At 25.8% G+C, this 22,392-nt stretch overlaps 1 long non-coding RNA gene across 1 annotated transcript in view; it reads left to right on the top strand.

The window, feature by feature from the left end:
• LOC135953243 (uncharacterized) overlaps positions 1-22,392 on the top strand; it is a 129,515-nt gene that overhangs the window by 97,831 nt on the left and 9,292 nt on the right. The gene's annotated exons all lie outside the window — the stretch shown is intronic.

A 22,392-nucleotide genomic window follows, 5' to 3' on the forward strand; every position in this document is an offset into this window, starting at 1 on the left:
ATTTTCTTTTGAAACCTTAAACAAATTAATCTCCTTCACTTTTTCAACATAGAAATCAAAGCAAAATTGTTGGAACACCAGTTTCAGAATTTGCAAAATCCACCTTAACATTTTTAATTTCTAAACTATTGATTAATCACAGCAATTTATTATTCATCCTTGGTCATTGTACTCTTTAACTAACAATTATTTGTTTAAAGTTTCCTTGTTCTTTATTTAAATAGTTTTTAACACGAGAAAATTAGTTCTGGCAGTGAAAAATTGTCCCCTCATCAATATCCTTGTAATGTATTGTTGTGTTAAAAACCGGATTAACAAATAAATGTTAAAACAATTGAGTTTGAAATCAATTGTTTGACACTTTCCAGTGTGATACTACTGATTAAACACACACATTCTATGATTCTCAACGCACTACACTCTCTTATCAAGCGATCTAAGAACACAAATCTGTAACAATATCAGTAGATATCAAAGAATTTCTTTCATTTGTTACAGCCCGCTCTAGACACATGTGTTAGCCCTGCAGTTTTAAAGGCAAATGTTGAAAGCATTGCTCTGGCTTCAATTTGGAACAGAGTATCCGATATTGGCTTGATTCGTTCTTGGCCTCAAAGGAATCCATATGTTGCCAGAAATATGGGAAAAGATCATAGCTAAATTGTAAGGGCAATTGCTAAGTTTTTGTTTAGTTTGTTTATCCTGCGATACTTAATTTTTTAGGAGGACTTTGTCTATAGAATGTAAAATGTTACACGTTCCCATTTTTCCTCTTTTTTAGAAAATCACTCACCAAAAGTGCAAAGGGCAAGAAAAGGGCAACATTTGAGTTTCAAAAATGTAACATATTGTTGCACTTTCACAATGTAGCCTTTTACAGTAAAGAAAACTATTGAAAATATTATTTAATCTAGAGAATTAATTTCGTTTTTGTAGACAATTTTGTTTAAACGAATTTCTTTAATAAAATAATCATTTTTATTTAACAGAAATTTGTCAGAAAACATAAATAATAAAATGCAATTCAATTATTTAATCAAGTGTTGCTTTAATAAAATATGTTTATTAGAAAGAAAAAGAATTTCTTATTTGTTTGACCTCAAATAGATGTATTGTCATAGAAAGCATAAAACAAATTGAATTTTTACTGGAAAGTATGAAAATAACAACAAATGTAGGTTGTTTTTTTTAAGAGTAAATAACTATTTATACTTAAATAAAGGTACTCGCATTAGTTTAGAAGATTTATTTCAACAATATATGCTAAGAAAAAAAGCATTTGTTTTATGTACTTGGAAAAAAGTGCTTCCTAGATGCTGATGTGTAAGGGAATGATTAAACAGAACAATGCATACACAAATCTGCTTTCAGGTGGGTAATAACCACACCAGTCGCGGATCCAGGAGGGAGGAACTGGGAAATTCATCCCCCCCAAAACTGAAAAGTTTTATATTCGGCTGTGCCGAATCTTATATACCTATCACCAAATTATACTTAAAAATACAAATTTTAAATATTTTTAGGTAAAAAAAAATTATTTTTAGGTAAAAAAAATTTCGAAATGTTTTTTAAAATTTTTCTTTTTAATTTTTTTTTTAAATTTAAATTTAAAAAAAAAAATTTTGGTTTTTTAATTTTTAGCTGGAAAAAAAATTCGGGTTAAAAAATATTTGTTCCAATTTTGACCCATTGTAGGTCCAACTATGGTCTTATGTACGTCGTTGCAAAGGTCTTTGAAATATCTATCATTAGATATCCATATTGACTATATTAATGTCTTAGTAATCCAGATATAGTTCAAAAATAGGTCAAAAATCGAGGTTGTCTTGGTTTTTTCCTCATATCTCAGGCATTTGTGGACCGATTTTGCTGATTTTAAATAGCAAAATTCTCGAAAGCATGTCTCACAGAATTATTGAAGATTTGGATCCCGAAGATATCTGAGGTCTTCAGAAAATTGATTTCAACAGACAGACAGACGGACATGGCTTAATCGACTCCGCTATCTATAAGGATCCAGAATATATACTTTATAGGGTCGGAAATGAAAAATGTAGAAATTATAAACGGAATGACAAACTTATATATACCCTTCTCACGAAGGTGAAGAGTATAACAAGTAAGAGAGCTATATTCGGCAGTGCCGAATCTTATATACCTATCACCAAATTATACTTCAAAATACAAATTTTAATTTTTTTTATTTTTTGTAAAAAAATTTTTTTTCGAATTGTTATTCAATTTTTTTTTTTAAGTTTTTTAAATTTTTATTTTTTTTTTAATTTAAAATTTTTTTTTTTGGTTTTTAAATTTTTAGCTGGAAAAAAAATTCGGATTAAAAAATATTTTTTCCGATTTTGAAATATCTATCATTAGATATCCACATTGTCTATATTAATGACTTAGTAATTCAGATATAGGTCAAAAATAGGTAAAAAATCGAGGTTGTCCTGGTTTTTTCCTCATATCTCAGCCATTTGTGGACCGATAATGCTGATTTTAAATAAGAAACTTCTCGAAAGCATGTCTGACAGAATTATTGAAGATTTGTATCCCGAAGATATCTGGGGTCTTCAGAAAATTGATTTCAACAGACGGACAGACAGACGGACGGACATGGCTTAATCGACTCCGCTATCTATAAGGATCCAGAATATATATACTTTATAGGGTCGCAAAATTATATTGTGGAAATTACAAACGGAATGACAGACTTATATATACCCTTCTCAGGTGAAGGGTATAAAAAGAAAACAAAAATGTAAAAGAAATGTTAATCTTTTCCGCCCAAATGGTTGACCTGGAACCACACAAAAATCATGTATTTTATAAGAGAGAGAGAGAGAGAAAGCACTAAAACATAGCAAAAGTAGTGCCCATCCTCTCCCCTACAGAAGACAATACTTTTGTACTGTGTGTTGCCATTTGGAAGCAGTTTTGAGCATGTTTTGTCCTGCTTTAATCATAGCATTTGTTTTCTAGCTTATTCCCTTACACATCAGCATCTAGGAAGCGCTTTTCTCCAAGTACATAAAATAAATGCTTTTTATTCCCTTTCACTACAGTATCTAAGAAGCTATCTTTTCTAAAGTTTCTTTTTTTTAAGTACTTCAAAATGAAGCTTAATTTTTTATTGGCCGATTTGGCTTTTATAAGGTCATTTACTAGAGAATTTAAGGTTATATAATTGGTAAATATTTTATTTTTAATATTTTCTATTTATAAATTTATCTTGATCTTAGCTTACTGCACTCAACACAGACGCTCAATGTCATCTATTTCAGTGTTAAAGTTTCTTTGAAAATTAAAAAGAAAAAAACAACTTTCTTTTATATAATAGTTATTTTTAAATAATTTTGTTTAACAACAAAAACAAAACTGATATTTAAAATTTTATTTTTTTTGTATAAAATTATTATAAATAGAAAAACAAAGTGGAAAAAGTTAATATTGTCTAATGAGCAACAGGTTTTTTATTTCTCTCACTCTCTATGGTTTAAAATATTTCGTATTGATGGCTGTATTGAAGAAATATTTCTTCAATACTGTGATCAATTCAGTTTGGGAATAAGTTATTCAAGTAATTTTATTAAAACATCATTAATTTATTTGTTATATTTTTGGTTAGAAATGTCATTATTATTTTTTTTTGGTAACTATATTTGTACATTGTAAATAACAAAATTATTAATGAGTGAAATTAATGAAAGAAAAAAAGCTGTTTAAAAATATTTAAAATGAAACAACCTGTTTTCATTAATACATATCTTTCCAGGATGACTGTGATGCATTACTTTAGGTGTCTTTTTGTTTTTTGACACTTTTTTTTTTCTTTTGTACTTTGTTTGATTTTCTTTTATTTAAAATATTTATATTTATTTAATATTTATCTTGTTATTAAACAAATAAATATGTTTATATTATGTATTATTTTAGAAAAATGTGTTTTAGTGTCTCAATATTTTCTGGCTTTAATATTAACTGATGTCATCTCAAGTGTTTTTTTGTTGTTTTGTTTCAATATAAAAAAAAAACAATCAATTCAAATAAAACAAAAAAAAGAAAATAAATTGTTTTTAAACAATAAATACTTTATCCAAAATACATACATTGTCAATAAAACTCTCACGTGTTAATTCGTAACGAAATTGTTGAAATTGTGCGCCATGATTAAAAAGAAAGGTTTTCAGTTTATAAACTCTAAATAATTGAATACAATTGACTGGCTATATGTCTGGTTTTGGAGTTGTCTGTCTGTTTTACTTTTTATTTTATTGTTTAACACCTAAATCCATCCATCTCTGCCATCTTTTGTATAATAATTGGTTTAAAGCAAAAGTATATTCTTTAGTTATTAAAAATAAACTATTTTATTGCAATTAGTATTAATTTTGAATGCCCATCTTTGGTTTTATCAGTTTTTGGTGAATGAAACATCTTTTGAACTATCAATTTCTAGTGAATGAATTAACTGGCTTAAAAACTATTACTTCAGTTGTGAATTAAACAAGTTGTGTGTGTGTATGATTTTTAATGACATTTGTAATGAATTTAAAATTTAGCTGTAATTGTCATGTTTAACCTTTTGGTTCAAGGGTTTAAATGTTTCTACTTACATCATATTTTAATACAATTTCTTATAAACAAGTAAATAGATAAAGGTCGCTCAAAGCTGTTAACATATTGACCAAGTAGAAAAAAAGTTTCTTTAAATAATAATAATTCAAAATTGAATTAAAATCAAATTTGTTCGTTTTCCGTTTGTATTGAAAATTCCCAAATTATAGCAAAATAATTGTAATTAGAAATTGAATAAAAATTATTTTTACACGTTTTCCTTTTGTATTGAAAATTTCCAAAAATTTGCTTTATTTTTAATACAAATATCAAGTAGAATCTATTATGCATTATATCATAACAATGATTTATTGAAAATTTCATTAAAATCGCTTCACAGTAACCCTTTCAACACCAAGGTCAAATTTCAAATATTTTATAATTTAAATCAAAAATACATTTTGCTAGATTATAATGAAATCTAAAACAAAATCTTACATTGATTGACCCATATCCTAAGGAATATTTTAACAATATCGTTTAACTTGTCAATTTGCCAACTTATTTAAAACATTGTCAATGTCGAGTTCAAATCAATATTGAAATCATAAGTAAGGTCCAGTCATCGCAAATCATCAACAATGTTTTCTAGCAATTGTTGAGAAAATCGTGACAAGAATAGCAACGATATCGCTCTACTTGACACTGTAACGTACATTCTACAATGACATTATAGGAGATTAATTTGTCTATATTAACTTCCGCATTCACATGGGCGTCATCATTATTTATTTTATCGTCAACGATTCTTTAGGCGTAAATATCATTCATCAATATTAATTTTGTCGTCAACGAGTATTTAGGCGAAAATGTCCTTCTTTTGCACGTTAAAGATTTTATAGGCGACAATGTTCTGTCGACAATGTCGCTCTTCTTGTTGTCAACAATTATTTAGGCGACAATAGTCTTCATTTGTACGTTAAATATTTTATGAGCGACAATATCGTTGCTTTTCGCGATCAGGCGATGTATCTTCTTCTTAACATAGTTGAGAGAGCTATATTCGGCTGTGCCGAATCTTATATACCCTTCACCAAATTATACTTCAAAATACAAATTTTAAATATTTTTAGGTAAACAAAATTTATTTTATTTTTTAATTTTTTGGAAAATTTTTTTTTTTTGAATTTTTATTTAAAATTTTTTTTTTTGGGTGAAATAAAAATTCGGTTTAAAAATATTTTTCCGATTTTGACCCATTGTAGGTCCAACTTACTATGGTCTTATATACGTCGTTGCAAAGGTCTTTGAAATATCTATCATTAGATATCCATATTGTCTATATTAATGACTTAGTAATCCAGATATAGGTCAAAAATCGAGGTTGTCCTGGTTTTTTCCTCATATCTCAGCCATTTGTGGACCGATAATGCTGATTTTAAATAGGAAACTTATCGAAAGCATGTCTGACAAAGTTATTGAAGATTTGGATCCCGAAGATATCTGGGGTCTTCAGAAAATTGATTTCAACAGACGGACGCACAGACATACGGACATGACTTAATCAACTCTGCTATCTATAAGGATCCATAATATATATACTTTATAGGGTCGGAAAATTATATTGTGGAAATTACAAACGGAATGACAAACTTATATATACCCTTCTCACTAAGGTGAAGGGTATAAAAATGGTTAATAGATCGCTCATCTTATCGTTAACAGAGTCTTGTAGATGATAACTTTCCAGACATTGTCGATCTCATGAGTGACAATATCCTCTATTTAACTATCAGCAATTATATGGGCGACAATAACTCCCATTCTATTCTCAAGGATACCATGGGCTCTGTAGAAATTTTTGATCAGTAATGTCGTTTGAAAACAATAAAAACAAACTTTGTCACTCATCTTCTCATGAAATGACATGAGCTACAATTTTGTCGTCAACGATTTAATAAGCTAAGGACCAATTGTCATAAACTACGTGTATAGAAAACAATACCAATGACTTTGTCGCTTATTTTGACCCTAAAAGTGATTAATAGAAGACAGCTTTCAGGAGATTGTCGCTCATTTTTGTTGTTAGCCGAGTTTGAAAGAAGTGCTCTTTGAAGATCGCTCATTTAAGTTGTTAGAAGGCAACATTAAATACTATTTCGCTCATATTATCACCCATTTTGTAGCGAAAACATGTTAATTTAAGATTGGTTTCCAAAAATATTCGATAATAAAACAAATTTATCGCTCAGAATCTGAAAGAGAATGATATTAAAGATATTGTCGCTCAACTTGTCTTTAAATTTTATTGATACAAAAGAATATTAAAGACTTTGTCGATCATAGGGGCGACAATTTAATCGTTAAGTATTTTTTGGGATTTAGTTTCCAGAAAACAATATAAAAGACTTTGTCACCTTGTTTTTCCTAAAAGAAGTTAATAGAAAAAAAACGTTGAAGAGATTCATTTCTGTCATTAGTAGAGCCTGGAGGGGGTATATTTACTTTGAAGACACTGTTGCTTATCGAAAATATATTAATAAAATCCTTTATATCTGTCTCTCAAATGAGTTGATACAAAAGAACATTGTCATCGTTAATGACTTCATGAGTAAAGAACGAAATTGTTATTAAATTTTACACATTTTTTTTTTCGAAAATATGCTTTCAAAAGATTTTCGCTCATGAAATAATATGTCGCTCATTTTGTCGCCAACAATGATACATTGTCTGCTGTAGAAAGTCCTAGGATAATGGGGCTGCCATCTGTCGTTGCCTAGAAACAACGTCCTCTGTGTTTTTGGTGTAATGGTGGGGAACCTAGCTAATCTTTGATTCTTTCCTTTTTCTCAGGGTGTGGCTGCTGCTTGAGCTTTGCCTTGATGTTATCCTATTTTCCAGAGGGAGGGGTGGCCAGGAGGCTTCTTGGATGCATTGTTTTGAGGAGGTCGAACCTCCTCCAAAAACCATGATAAACATTTTTCGTTCTCTGCCAGGGATCGAACCTGCGGTGCTTGGTTTTGTTTTGTTGATAAAAAATCACATTGAAGACAATGTCGCTCATATTATGACTTATTTTCTTTGAAAATAAAGATAATAACAGAAAACTGCAAAAAAAATTGCCGATCTGTCTCTCACTCATCATTGTGAATTATTTTTGTTTCGAAGAAAATAATTTATCGCTCATTTTGTGGCGACTATGGGGCTAAACATTAAATGATCGCTTTTGAAACAATTTGTAGCTCATTTTGTTGAATATTGTGAATATATTTATGCGCAAAGGACCAACTTGTCATCATTGTGAATGATTTTTTTTTTCGAAAAAGGAAATGTTAATTAAAGACAACTTTAAAATAAAATTGTCGCTTATGAATCCATTTATCGCTCATTTTAAGGTGAACATATGGCTAAATATTGAGGGTATTTCATAGTCTTTTGTCGCTTGTGATTAGCGATGATAGAAAATATTTGTCGCTTGTTTTTCGCTCATCTTATCGTTAACAGAGTTTGAAATTGCTGCTCACTTTGGCATGAAATTATTTCAAGCCTTTTTAGCCTATTTGGATGGAAGGCAATAATTAAAGCATTGTCGCCTAATTTGGAATTACAAAAAGATAAAAAAACTTAAAGCTTATTTTATCGTTAACGACATCAAGCGACAGGTGCAAAATTTTCCTAAAGGGTTATAAATTAGCAATGAGCAAGCATATTTTTAATAACTATGGATCAAATGCAAATATTTGTTTAAAAAACAAACATTTTTTTTCTAACTGTTTTGAAAAGTGGGTCACTATGTTTTGCGATAATTTCGTTAGCATGAAATGATGTTAGTCATAAATTGATTTTTTTTGTTTATTTTGATTGAAATCTATTATATAACCATAAGAAATGAGTCATGCCCTTAGCTAATAATATTAAGACAACATATCCAACCGTCTTCTTAAACTGCTCACAGTCAATATTGAACACTGAAGTATTTGTTGCTACAAGTGGTGCATTAACCAGCAATATTTACACGTGTATCCTATGTAGGGTAAATGAGTTTATAGTTTAAGTAGTTTAATTTACAATTTTTATGAAAATTTAAATTAATACTTAAAAAACTATCACGACTTGGTAGTAATTTTGTTCATTTTATTTTATTGTATTTCTTCGTTTTTGTTTTAGTTTTAGCCAGCCCCAAATTGTATTTAAAGACAGTTATCGCTGTTTTTTTTATATATTTTTTTGTTTCGTTTTCATTTCTAAACGTTTTTTTTTGTTTGTTTGTAGTTTTATGTCTTTTTATGATTAAATTTTCAAAATAAAACAACAATATACAAACAAAAAAGTTCTTTAATTATTCCACGTCCTACATTTAATGAATCTACTGTTTTGTTTTTCTCTATTTTATGGATAAAAAAAATAAGCGTAACACCTTTTAAGTTGTTGTTGTTGTTGCTACAAGGGGCACAGTGTTGCATATTGGAAGAAGTTGATCTTAACTTGTTGGCGATCAAATAGGAATACATACTAAAAGATTGAAATTTTTATTTTTTTTAAACTAAATCTGCAGTTTTTTTTTAAATTTGCTCACATTTAACTACTTTTCCTAAGTCGTAACACTGTGCGTTACTAGTAAAATGTTACAGCCCCCCATATAAAACTAACACTTGACGCCTGGATTTAGAAAATAATCTTTTCTTCTAATTGGCGGACATTCTTTCACTTTTCTTAAGTCGTTACACTGTGCATTACTAGTAAAATGGACTCGAAATAATTTCAAATTTAAATTCACATTCAAAAGAAAGTCATGAGTAAGTACTCTCGAGTATTTACTCCCATAGCAGTGGGTATCTCCAAAAATAACAACTATTTTACATAAAAAACTAATTGTGGAAAAAAATTTTCAAAAAAATGTAGAACATTTCAACAATTTTTATTACTTATTTGAATATAATTTGTATGTATCGTAAGTAAGTAAAGAGTGGGTGATAATAATATAGACTATCGGTTAAATTCAAATTTATAATTACAAGCTGAGTTCATGCCTTAAAGTTTAATTCATTTAATTTCTTTAAATGTTGTTGTGTTATTTTAGTAAAAAACTGAATTCACGTTTTATTTTCTTTAGATTCAAGTAGTTTGAGTATAATATCACATTTTGTATTTGCTTAATTCTTATAATAAATAAAATAATAAAAAAAATATAGAGGTGACTAATCACCAGTTTTTTTCTTATTTCTTTTCAAATAAATATGTTTTTATTTTGCTGTATAAATAATTACCGCAGGCTCTATTCTTAGAGAGGGCGTTTTGATATCGGCGGTAGGAGAGGCAAACAAGGAGAGAGAACGATAAGTTGTGATAGTAAATAAAGAGAACCCCCCTTGGGGCCGGTATTCTAAATTTATGCAAATGAGTTGCTTGTCATTTTGTTGCTGTGCCGGCGTATTCATTGTATTATGAGTATTTAGTTGTTAAAACATCCGTCCTCTGGTCAAAAGAGTTCATTGTTTGATTAAGTTTTTAAAGTTGTTTTTGTATGTTGTTTTTTTTTTTTGATTCTTTCTTCATCATGATATTACCTGAATTTTTTTTATATGGAGGACACTATAAAAATTACCAAAAATCTTTCATTCTATAAAAATTAATTGTCACCAACAAATTTTCATTAAAAAATTAGGCTTAAATTGAACTCAGTTGAGATTTTTTACACAGAGAAAACAGATTCGTAATAGCAACCGAATTCGTTGCCAATCGAATGAATCTACCGTACTGACCGAATTTTACAGTTGTGGCTACAAAATTTTAGAAGTGGTAACAAAAGTTTGGTTGCTTCAACCGGAATTCTTCTTTATCCACTGATTTGCTGTTGCCAGAACCGAATAATTCTATGTGTGCAACCGAATCATTCGATTGGCAACAAATCCGGTTGCTATTACGAATCTGTTTTCTCTGTGTATGTTTACCATTAATAGAATTTGCTCACTTATAATAAGAATGTATAATTTTTTTGGGTACTTTTCGATTGATAGGAAATTGAAGTTATAGCTCTTTGAACATGGCATATCCCTAAGAAACTTAGATTTTGCTGAAAAAATTTACACATATCCCAGATTTAAAAACCCTTCCTTCTCCTTGATGATAATAATAATAGCTTTTTTGTAAAAAATAATCATCATATCTATTGTAAATCTTCGCTATCGGATTATTTTAATGATATTTAAGATTTTAAGGGCCATTATTACAACTTGCCTTTATATTTAAAGGTAACTTTAAGCAATAGAAAAAAGTACACTTAAAGTTAACTTTAACTATAAAGGCAAGTTGTACTAATGGCCCTAAGTGAGTTAAAAATTGTTCATCAAAAATTCCATATAAATGCAATTTTTACTAAAAATGTTTCACTAATCATATTTAACTACAAATTTTATCTAAAACTTAATTTTTATCCAAAATATTTTCAAAATTAACAATAATTGTTTTATTTTTTTAAAACATTTTTTTTCCTAAAATAATTTTTTTTTTTTTAAATTTAAAACTATTTTTTCTATAATAATTTCAATATTTTTTTTTTATTAAATTAATAATTAATTTTTTTAATAAAATTTAAAATTTTTTCAAAGAAAAAAATCTCAAAATTTTCAAAATTAATTTTTTTTGTAAAATTTTCGAAATGTTTTTTAATAAAAATATATTCAATTTTTTTTCTATAATAATTTCAGTTTTTTTTATTATATTAATAATATTTTTTTTAATCATATTTAAAATTTATTCAAGCAAAAAAATTCTCAAACTTAAAATTTTATTTGAATAAAAAATTTTCAAAATTATTTTTTTTTTTGTAAAATTTTCGAAATGGTTTTTAATAAAAATATATTCAATTTTTTTTTTCTATAATAATTTCAATATTTTTTTTTTATTAAATTAATAATTAATGTTTTTAATAAAATTTAAAATTTATTCAAGTAAAAAATTCTCAAAATTAAAATTTATTTGAATAAAAAATTTTCGAAATTAATTTTTTTTGTAAAATTTTCGAATTGATTTTTAATAAAAATATTCAAAATTTAAAATGTTCAGAAAAGAAAATAATTTCAATAAATGTTCAACAAAATATTAAAAATTTTAAAGTACTAACAATTTTGAATCTTTAAATTAAAGAAAATCAAATTTCAATCAGTTCAAAAATTTCATAATTAATTTATTGTTATTCAAACTTAAAATTGATTTAAGCAAAATAAATTTTCAAATTTAAAACTGAATAAAAAATTTTCAAAATTAATTTTTCATAAAATTTTGGAATTGTTTTTTAATAAAAATATTCAATATTTAAAAAGCTAACAAAAAATAAACTAAACAATGTTGAACATTTAAATTATAGAAAAACAAATTTTCAAAACTATAATGCAAGAAAAGATAAACTCAGTGTTTATTGTCTGTAATTCTCATTCACTCTATAGCTTGATTTGTATAATATCTTTAGTTTTTCTGATCTGGCCTAAGCAACCAGTGAAATGCGCATAGGAACTAGCTTATCCCCCAAAAATAAATGTCAGTGAATATATCAATAATTGGGAAATTTAGCACAATTCTTACTATAATAAAAATTAAAATTAATATTTTTTTTGGAATTTTAAACCGTGAAATTTTTTAAATTAATATATAAAATATCTGATAAATTAAATTTTAATTTCGCTCGAATTCGTTTATTTTAATCACTCTGTAATAATTCAATGAATATAATTTTAAAGTAATTAAGATAATTTTCAAATTTTGAAAAGATTTCTATTTTCATTAAAAATTTTAAATTGGTTCCAAGAAAAAATTTTAAAATTCGATTAAATTAAATATTTTCAATAAAAAAAATTTAAAAAAAATATTAAAATTATAGAAAATCTTCTAAAAAAATTTTCTTATACAATATTTTTGGAATGTTTTCCGAAAAAAAAACTATAAAAATTATAAATTTTGAAATTTTAAATAAAAATTTTGAAATTATAAATTTAGTTTAGTTTACTAACATTTTAAATCTTATTTAAAAACAATAATGTTATAAGAAAAAAAATCAAAAATTGGTTTCAAAAGTTAAAATTAAAATTCGGAATTTTACAGTAGTAAATCTTCTCACAATTTTTTTAAAATAAAAATTTTTGAATTTTTTAAAAAATAAATAATAAAAAAAATGTTGTTTTTGAAAATCGCTTTCCAAATTTGCATTTTTTATCAAATTTTTTAATCTTTTTAAATTTAAAATTTTAATATGTTCAGAATTAAAAATCTCTCAAATTAGAAATACCAAGAAAAAGTTCCAACATTTTTTTTTTGTTTTTTAAAAAAATTGTTTTAAGTTTAAAATTTTCAAAAATAATAATTTCAAATATTTTATATATTCAGAATTATTATTATTTTTTTTTTTTTTGAAAATACAATTTTTATTCCCAAGAAAAGTTGCAAAATTTAAAACAAAATTGTTTAAATTGTTAACATTTTATATAAAGTTTAGCAATTTTTAGAATTTGTTTCAAAATTTTTTATCTCAAGAAAAAGTTCTATAAATTTAAAACTCTAAAAATAAAAAATTTAAAATAAATTTCAAAAATTTAATAAACAAAATTTCCTAAATTAACAATTTTATACCAAAAATTTGTTTCACTTAAATTTTTTTGTTAAATTTAGTTATTTAAAGAGTAAAGAAATGTTGTTGTTGTAGCAGCAGTGATTGCTGAGTTGACAGCCCTTGGCCGAGTCATTCCGGTGCGTAAAACCGGCTGTCGTGGGAATGAGTAAAGAAATGTAAAATTATCTGCTTTCTCTTGGTTTAAGAGTTATGACCACCAAAATTTGAAGGCTTGCTTAGAGATTTTTCATTAAAATCTCTTCAAAAAATTAATTAATACTATGATTTGAATTCATGTTGCTGAAATAGATTATTTAAAAATGATGAAAAATACAAATACAAATGTTTATTTGATCTTACATGACCTTTGTGCCCTTTGGGCAAATTTTGCACGAATACTGACCGAAACTCGATTTTTGGCATATTCGTTGCACAGTCTTGAGGCAGTAAAATGTCAATTGAACCTTAGGAGGAAGTAAGACTTTGGTCTGCCTTCGACTGAATAAGTCTACCAAAAAACGCTCCAGATATTATTTTCACAAATTTATATTCTCGGTAATTTTTATGGGAATATTGTTGCGGTTAATGTAGGTGGATACAACAAACTTTGTAGCTCATTTATATATTAAATTTATATATAAATACCCTTTTCTTTATCAAAATAATTGTTTTAAAAGCAGAGTATTTAAAATTCGTTGCAATCATAAATATTATTCTAAGTTGTTGTTTTATTTAAGTACATTTTGTTGGTTATGGAACCAGCACGCACATGCATATTCTTACACAAGATTCCACAAAAAAAAATAAAATAAAAACCAGTAACACTTAATTATTTAATTTCAAAAAATAAAATAAAAATACACACCGAAATACAAATATCTACAAACACATTTACTTACGTAAAAAAAATACGTACAAAACAAAACAAAAAATATTAAAAAGAAAAGAAAGAATTCATTGACCTTAAACATTCTAGCCAAGTCAGGAAAAAGAGGAGTATTTGTGAAGACATACCAACTTACAAACAAAATGACAGACGTTTGGGCAGACGGACAAAATAAACAAAAATTTCAAAACAAGCCGAATTTCGAAAAGAAAATACAAATGAATTGTAAAGACTGATCAAAGCAATTGGTTGAAAAGAAATTGTGGTGGCGGTGGTGGGTAACGCACCTTATTTTGCTTACTGTTAATAAATATTCTACTTGTCGCAGAGACAACTTAAAGCAACAAGTGGATTTTTCTTTGAATTCAATTTAAATTTGTTATGGAAACAGGGATTCTCTAAATTTTAAAGCTTCCTTTTTTTAAATTTGCCTTTTACCCCTTTTATTCCCTCATTTGAGAACCTCTGCTTATCCAATCAGAATATAGCCTTTCACAATATTGCCTAGAACTTAAACAAAAACCAAATTGAACTAAGTCTTGCTTTCAACCACTAAAAATCACATTCATCCATTGTTAATCATAAACAAAAAAGGCCTAAGCCATTGTTTATGATTTTTTGTTTCTTTAATATTTTCTATTTGGTTGTCGATTGACTAACATGTGGACTAATACATTATAAATAACAATAACTTTAGTAGCAGCAACACAAACATTGGCAACAGGCAGCAACTTATCTCTTACAACACTTAAATTATACTGCCCGGTAGTTCTAAGTGACCCCTCTATAGATTCTAAGTAGACAGTAAAGTGGCAATTGACCCCACCATAGATAACTTGAAACCAGTCCGGTTATAAACTGATCAGTTCTAAGTGACTCCTCTCTGGAGCACAAAATAACATTAAAAATGGATACAGTAAAGTGGCAATTGATCCCACCACAAATAACTTGGAACCAGTCAAATAGCTAGTCTAAAAATGTAAATAAATAACCCCGTTGTTCTAGGAGACTGTCCCCAGCTAGTGATATTTTACCTATAATTTAGGATGACAACTAGTTACATAACTAGCTACGTGACTAGTTATTTTAACACTTACATATATGTCCTAAGTAGGGAGTCAATTGACCCCTTTGAATTACAATGAGACTCTCCGTTAGCTGATCCAAAGTAGTCAACGCATTGGATTCACTAGCTACCTAACTGGTTACTTGATCAACTACATAACTATTTATTTAAACGTATTCGGGTGTTAATTAGCCTCAAATAGTCGTTAAAATAGACAGTCCAATAACCGATTGTTTGTAAACAAAGCTTCCTCCGCCAACTCTCCAATGGATTATTTTTGGTGGGCAAAATAACTACTTTTTAAAGTGCAGTAGTAAATCAACATTTAAAGTGACTACACTATAGGTTACTTAGAGACACTAAAGTGACAATTGTCTTCACACTTGGTTACATGGGATGTCAGAATACTTTAGTAAAATGAAAATAAACTGTATGAGAAATAAACTGTACGAATTACAGTTGCAGTACAAAATAAACCTTTGAAGTGACTACACTCTAGATTACTTTGAGACACTTAGGAGACAATTGACTTCATTCTTGATTACCTGGGATGTATAAAGTAACCAATTGATTTCTCTCTGCATTGCAAATAGCACAAGCGAGTCAAATGACCTAAAATATATAAATTGGATCAATTGATCAGACATTAGCGATCACCCAGCTTAACTGCTGGTTAATTATGCAAACTCACCACTCTCTGTGCTACCAAGGTATAGTAAAGTGTCAAATAGATACTACAATAAATAACGCTAAGGTCATGCTAAAGTTTCAATTGACCCCTCAATAGATGAATTGGCTGTAGCAATGTAACCAGTCTCTTGCGTAAAATTCTGGCTTAAAGGGGTTCACTGTCGTTTGTAGAACTAACGGGTCATCACACTGCATGTGTTTGTGTGTTTTTGGCCTTTAGCTCCTCAATTTTTATTGTTTTTAACTTCATTAGATTTATTTTAGGGGATTTTCATAGATGGCCTACACACGCACACACACAAACACTCATACAGTGTGAAACAAAACATAGCAATAAATCGAAATACTTCAATTTAATCTCAGATTCATTTAAGTTCAAGAATTTGGAATCTTTATTACCTTAAAGGAAAGGAAACCGACACAAAACTATTAAATATGGCTGATTCCGTGCAGTGCCATATTCTAGTAGTGCCATATTCTAGTAGTTTCATGAATTATCTAACGGAAAAAACTAGAATGTTCTATTTCCACTATGTTTTGAGCAATTATCATAATTATTACTAAAAAATAATTGATTTATTTAAGTAAAAGTTTAATTGTTGTTTACAATTTCAAATGCCATTTTGTAAACCCAGTTTTGGCCCCCACTGTTTACACTAGCTGAGCTCGCGCTTACGCACATAACACAACACAACGCAACTCACACACATTGACCTTTTACGTTTGAATATAAAACATTTAGAAAGAAATTGATGCCAAAAGGCATTTTTATTTCATTTTAATTTAAATTTTATTTTTTCGTTTTTTAAACAAAACAACAAAAAACCTGAAATCAAAGTAAATTTATTTATTTATTTATTTATTATTTATACTAAATAAAAATTTACAAATTTTTTATTTTTTTTTTTTTAATTTAATATTATTGTTGTTGTTAAGTATTTATTCCCAGTGGAATTTTCTGTTAGTAATGGCTGGTGAGAATGTGTTGATATCTTTTTGTTGTTTATTTTTCTTCTTTGTAATATTTATGAGCAGAATTCAATAAAATACAATATTTTAAAACAATAAGGCGACAGGTTAATAACCAGGTCTTTAGGAAATGTATTTATTATTTTTTTCTAGGATTGTTTAATAATTTCATGCCTCATTATGTTAACATAGAGGGAAGTGGTAAAAAAATAACTTGGCCACTTATTCATATTTCCTTAATTAACACTTATATTTAGTTGTAAAATATAATTCAATAAATATAACGGTTATAAACTGAAATTTTATTAGTTTTAGTCGTTCTCTATTCGTCCTCTATCACAAAAATCGAATATAATATACTCATATCCTCCTTCGTATGCCATCTACGAAAATCCCCTAAAATAAATCTAATGAAGTTAAAAACAATAAAAATTGGGAAGCTAAAGGCCAAAACGACAGTATAGTAACAATTGACTATATCACAGATAACATGGATACATTAAAGTGGCAATTGACCACCTGCCATTAGTTGACATTTTTTATAAAATAATTTTAATAATTTTGTGATTTTTTGAAATAAGCGATTTTTTTTTATTTTGGCGATTTTTATAAAATTATTACAAAATGCAGAACGATTTTCAAGTTTTCATGAAATATTTGATTTTTATGTAAATCCTGCCATTAGTTGCAATTTTTTATAAAATAATCAATTTTTTTTTTAAAAAATTTTGATTTTTTTAAAATAAGCGTTTTTTTATTTTGGCGATTTTTAGGATATTAGCGATTTTTATGTATAATTTATGATTTTAAGTGAAATTAGTGTTTTTTAAATTAAAATTAATATTTCATAAAACTGGTGGTTATTGGTGTTAGTTGCGATTTTTTAAATAGACGATTTTTTGTAAAACTAGATTTTTTTATAAAATAATTAACTCTTTTCCAAAATTTTGTGATTGTTTTTTGAAATAAGCAATTTTTTTATTTTGGCGATTTTTGTAATACTAGCGATTTTTACGTAAAATTTATAATTTTTTGTGAAATTAGTATTTTTTAAATTGAAATTAATTTTTCATAAAACTATAATAATAAGCTATTTTGTTCAAAACTGGCGTTTTTTGTGATATTGTTTATTTTTTTTGTAATTAGTATTTTTTTTTGAATTAAAATTAATATTTCATAAAACTGGTGGTTATTGGTGTTAGTTGCGATTTTTTAAATAGACGATTTTTTGTAAAACTAGATTTTTTATAAAATAATTAACTCTTTTCCAAAATTTTGTGATTGTTTTTTGAAATAAGCAATTTTTTTATTTTGGCGATTTTTGTAATACTAGCGATTTTTACGTAAAATTTATAATTTTTTGTGAAATTAGTATTTTTAAATTGAAATTAATTTTTCATAAAACTATAATAATAAGCTATTTTGTTCAAAACTGGCGTTTTTTGTGATATTGTTTATTTTTTTTAAATAAGCGGGTTTTGTTTTTGCAATATTAGCGGTTTTTATTAAAATTTATAATTTTTAGTGAAATGAGTGTTTTTTAAATTAATATTTCATAATTGGTGATTATTGGTGATTTTTCGCGATTTTTCGAAATTGGAGAATTTTGTAATAATTCATATAAAATTATCTTTTTTTTTGGAAATTATTTAAATAATTTTATTAAAATGAATTTAGTTTTTCATTGGAAACAATAATCTCTATTAAACAATTCAATGCCTTATTTATTTTCATGTAGAAATATACGTCCATTAATGAAACTGCTGTTAACTATGATTTAATTTTATTTAATTACATTATAATTAATTGTTCCTCCACAATTTCGTGTTTAATTCTATAACCTACGTTTTTACTAACGTTTCCGTGTACGTTTGCCTTCGCATATAAGCAACCCTGTAGCCAAACATTCAAACTATTGTGAATGTTTTGTTTATGTGTTTCTTTTTGTTAGTTCGTTTCCAGTGCGTTTCGTGTATAACAGTAAACAGGTTTAGATGAGCACACAATGGGAAATGAGACAGAGAAAGACTATTTGGTGCTTGTTATTAAATAACAAAAGATGTCGGCACAGTAAAATGTTGGTAATGTTAGACAAGACTGCACTGCAATTTTATAAAGTAGACTAGTTGGCTTGTGTGGAGTGTAGGCAAAGCTTTAATAGTGGATAGTAGGTTTTAATTTAAAGTGGATTGTTTTATATTTAAAATTTATGTTCCAATAGCAAAACGTTACAGAGAATTTGAGATACAATTTATGTTTATAATTTTATAAAATTTAATTATATTTTATAAAATTGTTAAAGTTAAAATGTGGTAGTACAAAATATAAATTTAAAAACTGTTTATTAATATGGGGGTAAATATTAATAAACGGTTTTTAAATTTATCAAAGGTATGAAATACAAATTTTATAAATTTAAAAATAGTTTATGAATTTTATTTCAATCCCAGCAGCAATATTTGACTAAATTAATGTACTTAAAATATACTTAAGGTATTTATAGACGGCAATAATGAGTATTAACACTTTTCAAATTTAAAATATTATTGAAATCATTCGGTATTTCAAGAAATCGTTTCAAAAAAACATTTATTGTTTACACGATATTATTTGTCTTTAATAAGAGTGCAATTTATTTAATATTTTGAAAGAGGCTTTCCTTAATTTTAATATTATTTAACATAATGTAGCAAATTTAAGTAAAATTTAAAGATTTTTCTCAAGTTTGTTGGTTGTTTTGAAGGCTATAATGAAGTTAAATACAGTAAAGTGCATTATACCACAGTAAAGCTTAAAAAATCTCTAACCAAATAGATTACACTAATATTTGTAATACAATCCTTTTTGTTTCTCATACAAAAAACACTTACAAATAAATTATTATTATACTTACACAACATTTTAAAATGATATTTCCATAAATAAACAATGACAAAAAAAAAACTTGTATGTTTCCGCCATTTGAATCATGTTCTTTAATAACTGGCGACAACTACAAAAACCACAGGAACCGACCAACACGAGCTATAATTTGCATAATAATTTAACAAATAAAAAAAATCTAAAATGGCGCGTAAAATAAATCTCTTTTGTTGCTGCGACAACAACAACAATAGCAAACAACTACAATAAAAAGTCAACTGAAATGCGTGCTCGAATGCATTTTTCTGTTTTACACGAGCGAAACATTTATCATGAATAAAGAAGTATTAATAAATTTATGGGCAGAAAATTAAACAAACATTTACTATTTCATACAAAGTTTATGGTTTTTTTCAAAAACTTTTTAAAGGGGGACATACAAAAAAATTTCCAGAGAACGGTACTTAATTTAGGACAAATTATAAAAAGTTCTAAAGGGATTTTATTTTCAACTTTCATATCAAAATATAAAACTGAACTCTTTGAACTTTCTAAAAAGTACCAAAAATTAAAAAAGTACTTTTTGATTTGTTATTGTAAAATATACTTTTTAAATAACAAATGCTAAAAAAATTTAAAAGTACTTTTTATTATTTTGGTACTTATTTTTTTTAAAATCTAAATAATTAATTTTAACATATTTTCTTTCACAATAAGCTGTAACTCTAAAAAGTACCAACATTTAAAAATTTCTCTTAACAAAAAATCATAAAATGGCTTAAATTCAATAAAGTACTTTTAATATTTTGGTACTTTTTTGCTCTAAAGTTTAATTTTAACATATTTTTCGTAAATCTAAAAAGTACCAAAATTAAAAAAAAATCTAAAAATTCTTAATTTCAAAAAGTACTTTTATTTTTTTTTAATTTAATTTGTTTAAATTGTGTGCTCTAAGGTAAAATTTTAACATATTTTCTTTCATAATAAGCAGTTAAGCTAAAAAGTACCAACATTTAAAAAAGTACTTTTTTGTTTTTTCATTGCAAAATATAATTCTTTAAACGAAAAATACTAAAAGATTTTAAATTTAAGTAAAATTATAAAAAAGTACTTTTTAAATTTTTAGTACTTTTAATTTTTTCAATTTAATTTATTGACTTTTATGTTTTACATTTAAACTATAACGTTTTATTATAAAAATAAACAGAAACTTTTTAAAAAGTACCAAAAATTAAAAAGTAGTTTTTGATTTGTTATTGTAAAATATACTTTTTAAATAACAAATGCTAAAAAAAATTAAAAGTACTTTTTATTATTTTGGTACTTATTTTTTTTAAATTTAAATGATTAATTTTAACATATTTTCTTTTACAATAAGCTGTAAATCTAAAAAGTACCAAAATTTAAAAATTTCTCTTAACAAAAAATCATAAAAAAGGCTTAAATTCAATAAAGTCTCTTAATATTTTGGTATTTTTTTGCTCTAAAGTTTAATTTTAACATGTACCAAAATTAAAAAAAAATCTAAAAATTCTTAAATTCAAAAAAGTACTTTTTATATTTTGGTACTTTTATATTTTTTTAAATTTAATTGCTTGAATTGTTTGCTCTAAAGTTTTATTTTAACATATTTTCTTTCATAATAATCAGTTCAGCTAAAAAGTACCAACATTTAAAAAAGTACTTTTTGTTTTTTCATTGCAAAATAAAATTCTCTAAACGAAAAATACTAAAAGATTTTATATTTAAGTAAAATTATAAAAAAGTACTTTTTAAATTTTTAGTACTTTTAATTTTTTCAATTTAATTTATTGACTTTTATGTATTACATTTAAACTATAACGTTTTATTATAAAATTAAACAGTATTGCAAAAAAGTACCAAATTACAAAAAGTACTTTTTTATGTTTCATTGTTAAACAGAATTATTTAAACAAAATATTTAAAAAATTAGAGGAAAGTAAAAATTTAAGAAAGTACTTTTTAATATTTTGGTACTTTTAATTTTTAAAATTAAATTTATTTATTATGTATTACATTATAATTGTAACATATCATATTATTAAACATATTTCAAAAAAGTACTTATTAATTTTTCATTGTCAACTAGAATTTTTTAAACAAATTTTTTAAAATGAAATTGAAAGTTAAGTAAAAATTTAAGAAAATACTTTTTAATATTTTGGTTCTTTAAAGGAAATTTTAAGTCTTAAAATTTAAGTTTACTTCAGACTTTTTAATTAAATAATAATGAAAAAAACATTCGTAATAAATTTAAATATAGAAATGAACTTTTTAGTTCATTTGAATTTTTAGGAAAGCTCCTCAAATTGGATATTTTTCCTACTTTTGACTTTTTAATAAATAATAAACATTATTTAGAAAAAGTACCAAAAAAGTACTTTTTTATATTTTTTTTTTATTAGAAAATAATATTTTTAAAGCGAAACACTTTATAGAGTGTGCAAATTAAAAAGTATTTTTTTAAATATTCTTGCCAGTTTCGATGGAATAATTAAAGAAAGAAAACTAATCTCGGATTCTCTAACTTCATATTTATATGAACTAATCAGTTTTCTATCGCTTAGAATGCCAACGAAATCTTTCATTCGCTATTGTGAAACATGCTATAAATTTAATCATAAAAAACTTTTGACTTTTTTGTAATAAAGTTTCTCAAAAAGTACTTTTTGATTTATTTGGTACTTTTTTCATTTTCCTAATAAAGTTTGGTATTAAGCAATAAAAACTTATGCTGAT

This window comes from Calliphora vicina, chromosome 3 (genome assembly GCF_958450345.1).
Source record: "Calliphora vicina chromosome 3, idCalVici1.1, whole genome shotgun sequence".
Lineage (NCBI taxonomy): Eukaryota > Metazoa > Arthropoda > Insecta > Diptera > Calliphoridae > Calliphora > Calliphora vicina.